The following is a 7,651-nucleotide window of genomic DNA, read 5'->3' as shown; positions in this document are numbered from 1 at the left end:
CATCCCCAGGATCTCTTCCCCTACCCCCAGAATGCCTTCACCTTCACCATCACATTTCTTATGGGAGAAGGTGCTGACTACTGTGCATGCAGCCACAGCTTCCAAGCCTGTGGGTGCTTCAGTCTTCTTCCCCTTCTGTCCCGACATTGCCATGGAAAGGTTTTGGAGCTCTGTGTTGGACAGACTGCTCCCTTGGGGTGGTGTACACACACATTCTGTCCCTGTGGTTGAAGCCACATCATTCAGGACAGACACATACCTGCCGTGCCAGGTGCGGGACACAGGCTGTGACCTGTCCTGGCCCTCTGTGCTGCGTCTCCTCCTTGGATACCTTGGGAGGCTGTGCTTGGGCTTAGCAAAATCCCCAGGTCCCTGATGTTGGGGCATGTTGATGCTCCTGGTCCCCAGGGGTGGCTGGAACTCCAGCAGGTCCAGGGGCAGTGGGGTGCATGACTGGTTGCATCACCCCCGGCAGCCTTGTCCCCCTGGCACAGCCATCTGGGCTGCCCCCTCCGCAGCCACCTGCCATCTGCCAGCAGCACCTTTCACAATGCTCCTGCCCCAGAAATCTGGCCCAGAAATTCCGTAGCTGTGCAGACCCAGTCTCAGCCCCCCACAAGCACAGTGGGGCGCCCACAGGCCCACGCTCCTGGCTACACTCCCCGCAGCTGCTGGCAGGAGCTGGAATTCGGGAGGTTATCAGACCTGGCTGTTGTTGACCTCTCCTCTATGCAAACAGACGCAGAGCATGTCCATATAACCTCTGCCTTCTGCTGCACAAACCAACGCTGTGGATGGGCATTTTCCTTCCTTGTCCTGGAAGGATTCCTATTTCCAAGCCCTGGCCACAGAGATTGGCACAGGCCTGAGCTCTGCCTGGGCTACTGAAAATTTGGAGATGATCAATTCCTTCTGCAGGAATTCTGGTATCCTCTGGGAGCTGCAGGGAGTCTCGGCAGAATGCTGTGCCCTGAGGAGTGCCACAGTGCCCCAGCACCACTAGGTACAGTTTCCACAGGAAAAAAGCCATGCCCAAGAGAGGTAGTGTGCTAATTTAAGACAGGACATATGACATATGACTGTGATAAATATCTGAGAAGGACAGGAGATGCAGCAAGTGGGGCATTGCACTCTCCAGGTGAAAGGAAGCGGTTGAGGAGCAAAGCAGAGGTAAGGGGATTGCATTGGTGGAAAACACCAAAGTTTCAGCCAACAAGTAGAAGCTGTTGGTTTGGACACACTGTCACTCAAGGAGATGAGCAGTGGAGAAGCGAGTGACAAAGCCAGCACCATCAACACGTGCACTGGGGTACAATGCTGCCATCAGTGGGGAAGGAGAGGGCTGGGGGCTGATGGAGATGTCGAGACTCTTAACCAAGGGCCAGACTCAGGGTGGGAAGATTTGCTGTCTCCTTATGAAATCACTCCTGGGAAATCCTCACTGCTGGAGACACCGTACCAATTCCGGCAGCCAGAGCCTGCTGGCTTAGCGAGATGCAGAAACCTCGTTTATTCTGCAATTCCAGAGGTCTGAGTTACCCAAGCACAAAATTTCTGAACGGAGCACATGGGGAAATTGCTTATTCACACTTGAATAACTCAAAAATGGCTGAACCAATTTTACTTAAACTTTCTCCAAGAATTCCCCTTGGAGCCAAGCCATGCCTGGCAAATTTCAGCCCGAAAGGAATTTATTTCAGAATAGGATGAGAAACTGGAGCAGGCAGCGGGGGGGCGCGGGCTGGGGGAGGATGCTCCATACAATCGAGTCTCTCCCCACGTGCTGTAATTAATAAGCCCCTGCTCGCTCCCACTGGGCTGGTGCTGCCAGCCGACCCCTCCCCGGGGCCTCAGGCTCCCCTGGTGCAATGCCGTGGTCTTGACTGGAGCCTGAGGATTTTGGGGCAGATCGATGGCCAGGGAGCCCCGGTTGCTGCCTGTATGTTGCAGCTGGTGGGCAGCGTGGGGAGCAGCACTGGCAGGGCTCTGACGCCTGCACAATAGGAAATAACTGTGGTAACTGCGTGGTATTTTCTGGCAGGGGCTGGCTCTGTAATGTCAATTCGCCTGCTTGGGCAAGGACTCAGTACTGAGTATGGTGCTGCTGTGGCCCTCAGGGGACCGGGTGATGGCGTGGCTGGGGGACACACATGTTTGTATAGACACGGACATCTCCCGGCCACAAAATGTCCCTGCACAGACACTCAGCCTCAGTCCCCTCCAATGGCACCTCCCTGGAACTTTGGGGTGATGGATGGAGCTGAATAGGGCTGTAAAGAGGACCCCGTTGGCACGACATGGGCAGGGATGGGCTGAGAGCTGAAACACAGCACTCTGGGGTAGGCAGGGGAGCGTGTCTGTAGCATTGACCTGAGTTAGGGATGTTTTGCCTTAGAACAGCCTACAGCCTGCATGGCAAAGCTGTGGAGCCCAGTGTCCCCGGGAGGCATTCCTGTGCAGACAGGGAGCAGCAGAGATGAAAGAAAAACCTCGAAAAGCAGCAATGGCCATGGAAGTTCAGAGGACAAACCTCCCAGCCAAGCCCTCTCTCTGTAAGAAATTTCCTACCTAGAGACCCAATCCCGCTGAAGCAAGCCTGACTTTCACTCCCCATTTCCAAATGCAGTCCTTATGTGCTCCGGTGATGGGTCCACATCGCACAGGCACGTGCACAGTGTGTGTCAGACCATGGCCCCGCACACGGGTGCACCCACACACCCTGCCTGCTGCGCCCAGCCACCGCCCCTCACCTCCTTTGCATGCGGCAACCTCAGCTGCAATTTCATAAGGGAAGGTGATTAGGGAACAATTATTCCTATTTTCTCAGAAGATCTAAGGGGCATCAAATGAAACTACCCAGCAAGAATCTAAAAACAAACAGATGGGAGTACATTCCTCACCAGGCAGCCAGTCCCAGGAGCGCATCACCACAAGGTAGGTACGGGGACGCGTTTGAAGGGTGGAATGGGGGAAAAAACCCTGCAAGACGCCTCCGTTGTCTGCTCACCTGGAGGACAACTGTGCTGGGGATATGGGAAGCTGGGTGGAGGGTACCACTGTAGTGGGGCCATTATGGCATCAAGTGACATCATCAAGTCCCCTGTCCAAAGGTCAGCACTCAGAAGGGCAACATCTGAGCAAGCACTTGGGGCAGCCATGTGGCTGCTGGGGGGTCCCCTTTGCCCTCCCCAGTCCAAAGGGAGCCCCAGGGTACCCTGTTCCCAGGGCTGGGAGTGCCGCCGGGTGCCAACTTGCCCAGCCGGTGTGTTTCCCGCCAGACCAGAGCGGGCTCCAGCCTGTCTCCTTCCCAGGCTCCCTGGGCTCTCGCCCCTCCGGGAGCTCCTCCCTGTGCTGCCAGGCGCTTGATGCTGCCAGCGGGTTGGGGTGGCTGGCAGCACCCATGCCAGCCCGGCTGGGCCCAAGCAAGGCAGCCACCTCCTGCTGCTCCTGGTCCCCACTTCAAAACCCTCTTCCGTCCCACCCACATCCACCACCCCTCACCTCTGGCAGCTTCAGGATGCAGTTTAACACTTCAGCACTTAAAATTTCAGGTGCTAATTGCTTAGTAATGAAAACTTTAATCACAGGGCAATTAAAACCTTAAGTAGCTGTGGGAGATCCATTCCACGTCAACAAAAAAAGAGTGCCGTCACTGCTCCAGCACCACCCTGGCACGGCAGGGCACGGCACGGCTGGGAGAGCCCATCCTGCCTCCCCCACTGCTCCCTGCTCTGGGGATCTGAGGAACCCCCCTTCCCATGCCGAGCAGGAGGTGGCCGAGGAATGATCAGCTACTGCCGTAAAACTTAAAACCCAGCTAATTTCGGATTAAGTGCCATATGAAAGGGTTTTGTTATTTTAAATCTCCTACTTTCCAAATTCCCAGGATTAAAATTCTCTGCATTTATTTTAACCACATAACATTTGCAGACAAATCACTTCTCCCAGTGCAAAGTTTGAAGCAGGCTTAGCAGATCTAAAGCCTGGCCACAAGCTCCAGGGTGGAATTGCTGGAAGTGGCTGCCAGCGGCCGCCAGCCTTGTTTGCTGGCGCGCTTGCAACAGAGCTCAGCCACCATTTCTGCAAGGGGAAAGGGCCTGCTAGGTGCTGGAGCCCTGTGAGGTAGCATGAGGAGGAAGGGTGGCTGTCATCTTGGGTTCTAGGCTGATTCCTGCACTGGGGATGTGCCCTTGGGAAAATCTGATGAGGCTTGTGTGTTTGGAGAGCCAGCCCTGTCCATCTGCCACGGGGTGCGTGTTGCAACCATGCTGATGCTGTCCAGGTGACACTGTCCACTTCTGCATCACCCCTTTGTAATCAGATGCTGACAAATGTTGCACCAAAAATAAATAAAAATGCCTTTTCCCTCCTGCTCTGCAGCCCACTGTGGCCGAAAGGGAAAAGAGGCATCCAGCCTTGCATGCTTTTGGCTCTGCAGGAGGCAAAGGCTTCGGGGCTGGGGGACGATGTTTGGCCCCAGCTGCTGGGAGGTGTGGGAAACATGGGTGCCTGTGGGCAGCAAACTGCCCCCTGCTCTTTATCAAAAGCAGCATCAGTGTCTGGCAAATGTCACTCTCCCGCATGCTTCCCAGCTGGGAGGTCCATTTCCTCCTCCCATCGCCCCCTTCCCCTTGCAGCCTCCCAGCCCTGCGGCAGGATGGGGCACGGCAGGATGGGGACGCACTGAGGGGGGTGGCCAAGGGGCTGAGGGGGCCAAGGCAAGGATGTCAGTTGGTGACACTGCAAGGGGGGTGTCCTCACCCAGCCTATTCCTCTCTCGGGAACTTTGCTGACCAGGCAATTAGCAGCCTGGCCCCATTACAGACATTTTAGGGGGCTGCAGCTGAAATGCCAGTGCAGAGACCCTTTGCATGCTTGGCCCTGAGCTGGGGTCAGCTGGGTGCCCACTTTAGTCATGGGAAGCAGATAATCTCCAAACATGAAGATTTAGGAACTGAAACCTGCCTTGTGCCACAGCCTGACCCCACACAGACATTCCTAACTGGGGGTTAGTGACCCCCAAGGGGTGACAAGGTATTTGGGGTTCATGCTCATATTTAGAGATGCTTGGCAGACCCTCCTGGCTGCAAAAATCTAAGAGGTCTCACCTGACCCTGCTTGTCCTGCAGAGATGGTTGCTCTCCGGGACTGAGCATGCAGGAACCAGCACCACGTCCTCTTGGAGCTGCCTGGGAGTGGCTGGAGGTGATGGTGGCAGCGAGCACAGTGGGGCTACAGCAGGGCTAAGCACAGAGCCTGGACCCCACCAGACTCCATCTGCCCACCCCCTCCAGGTGCTGTGGGCCAGGGGCAGCCCTCAGAGCAGGGTGGCTTTCCTGGACTCCGAGCCCAGGCTTTGGCATTCCCCAGCCTCAGGGGGGTACCCTGGTCCTGCTTCCCATCCCACCTGGAGCATCCCTTGCCCAAAGCCAGCTCCGGATGCTGCGCCTCTCATTGCCATGGCAACCCCCATCCTTGCCGGGTTGCCATGGCTCCCCAGCCCCCAGCCGCAGCAGCATCCTCAGCATTGAGAGGACCCAGTGATTTGGGTCCTCAGAGGCTGCCACCAGAGGAAATGCCATGTAGGGCCTGGGAATGTAGGGATGAGCCAGGGCTGGGAGGATGAGCAGCCAGGGCTGCTGATGGCTTGCTGGCATCTCCACGTCGTGTTGGGTTTGGGCTCTGGGAGCACATGGGACCTTGGGAGGCTGGTGGGGACAGGGTCTCCCAGGACCATCACTGATGGCACTGGGATGGCATCACTCCATGGGCTACCCTCACTCTTCGCAAACCTGCCTCCTTCCAGCCTAGGGTGTCTCTGCTTGGTGTAGCTGCCATGGGCCTGTAGGGTTGGGTTGGTGGGCAGACACACAGGTGCTAAAGCCCTTTGGTGTGGCTGTGTGCTGGCAACATCAACAGCGCCAAGCGCGTGTGACCACCCTCTTATCCCCTGTCCCCTTGAAACACCATTGAACCCACTGCAAACACCCCACCAGGCACTCGGGAGAAACCTCAGCACGGGGTTGCCATCGTGGCACTTGCAGTGCCGGGGTTATGGCAGTGCTCAGCAGCAGCGCGAGCCCAGCGGGCTCCAGGCTTGGCGTGCTAAATAAACACAGCCACCGTGAGAAAAAGGCAGCCAGGAATAAATAGTCAAATAAAATAATAAGCTGAAGGAATAAACAAAGTGGGGATGTGCCTGGGCATGGCACAAGCCTTTGACGTAGCAATTCCAAGCCGGGCTCCAGCCCAGCCCCGGTGCCTGCAGGTGGTGGAGCCCAGCCTGCTGGCAGCACGCTGGCCAGACGCACCCCCACCCCAGTTTCCCCCCGGCTGCAGGGATCCCCTCTCCCCGTCATGCCGCATTCCTAGGGTGCCCGAGAATGAAAGCGCAAACACCCTGGGAGAGGTGCCAGGCAATTCCTGGCCTGCCCGGGATTTGCATCCGCTGCCCTGGCGCTTGGCTCGGGAGGGATAAGCCCAGGCTTAGCTATTGCTTCCCCTGGGGCCGGTTGCCAGTTCCTAACCAGTTTTGCTGTAGTCCTTTCCCACACTAACTGGGGTCAAGGGAGTTGTGTGGCCTCCATCCCACCTCTTCCCTCCAGCACTCAGGTTTTCATGGTTTAAACAATTTGCTGCAAAGCGAGAGTGGGAAAGGGGCAGCACTGAAGGCAGGGGTCTGTAGTTCGAGAGACTGGAGGGATGTGATACTGCAGAGGATCTGCCTGCAGGCTGCAAAGCTGGTGTGTAGACCCACGGCTGCACCCCCAGAGCCTGGATAAGGTTTACGTGGCTGCAGAGTGGGGACCAACTGACAACTTGCAAACTCAGTGCTTCCCGGGGGAAACCCACAACACGGGGCCCAGGTGGCAGTGGGGGAGAGGGCAGCTCAGAGGACTCTGAGTGTAACACACTGTCCCCATCACCACAAACCTCCTTTAAAACTCTCTGCAGGGCCCTGACACTTCACCTCCCTCCCTCTGCAGCTGGCATCCAGCGGTGCTCAGCCAGGGAACAAAGGAGTATGGTTTAAAGTAGCCAGTTATTTTAAGAGCCTGCACTGGCAGTGACAAGAGGAAAATAGAAAGAAAACCAGAATAAGCGACAAAAGAACATTCCCTGATACATACTTACCCAGCAGTGCTTCCATGCATTCGGTGTAAAATCTATTGCAGGCAAAAAATTGAAATAAAAGGAAAATTGCCTCAAAGCCCATCCACAAAGCAGCACCTGGGCGTCCCGGTGGGGCAGGACATCGGTGCAACGTCACTGCCAGCAGCTGGGCACTCAGCCTACAGGATTTTGCATGTAAACTTCACATCTGCAGGTTTCCCTTGGCTTTCCAGCCTGAAAGGTTGAGTACAAAACAAATTGCTGGCATGCCATGCTTCACTCTGCTGGCCAGGCAGATGGACCTGCCGGGGCCCCGGCACAGCCTGGCTCACCCTAGGAGCGAGCGACGGCAGAGCTGCAGCTTTGGCATGACCCGGACATCCTTTGTGTCCTATGGCACAATTCTGCTGAGATTTCCAAGTGAGCCTTGTTTGATCTTTGCCTCCACATGTCTGGAGGAGCAGCTTGATTTCTCCCTGGCTGTGGTGGGATGCTTTCTCATGCTGCTCAGCAGTGAGGCTCCGAGGATTCAGCATGT

This window comes from Manacus vitellinus, unplaced genomic scaffold (genome assembly GCF_001715985.3).
Source record: "Manacus vitellinus isolate BGI_N305 unplaced genomic scaffold, ASM171598v3 scaffold_29_pilon, whole genome shotgun sequence".
NCBI classification, from domain to species: Eukaryota; Metazoa; Chordata; class Aves; order Passeriformes; family Pipridae; genus Manacus; species Manacus vitellinus.
Note: the sequence above shows the minus strand (reverse complement) of the source record.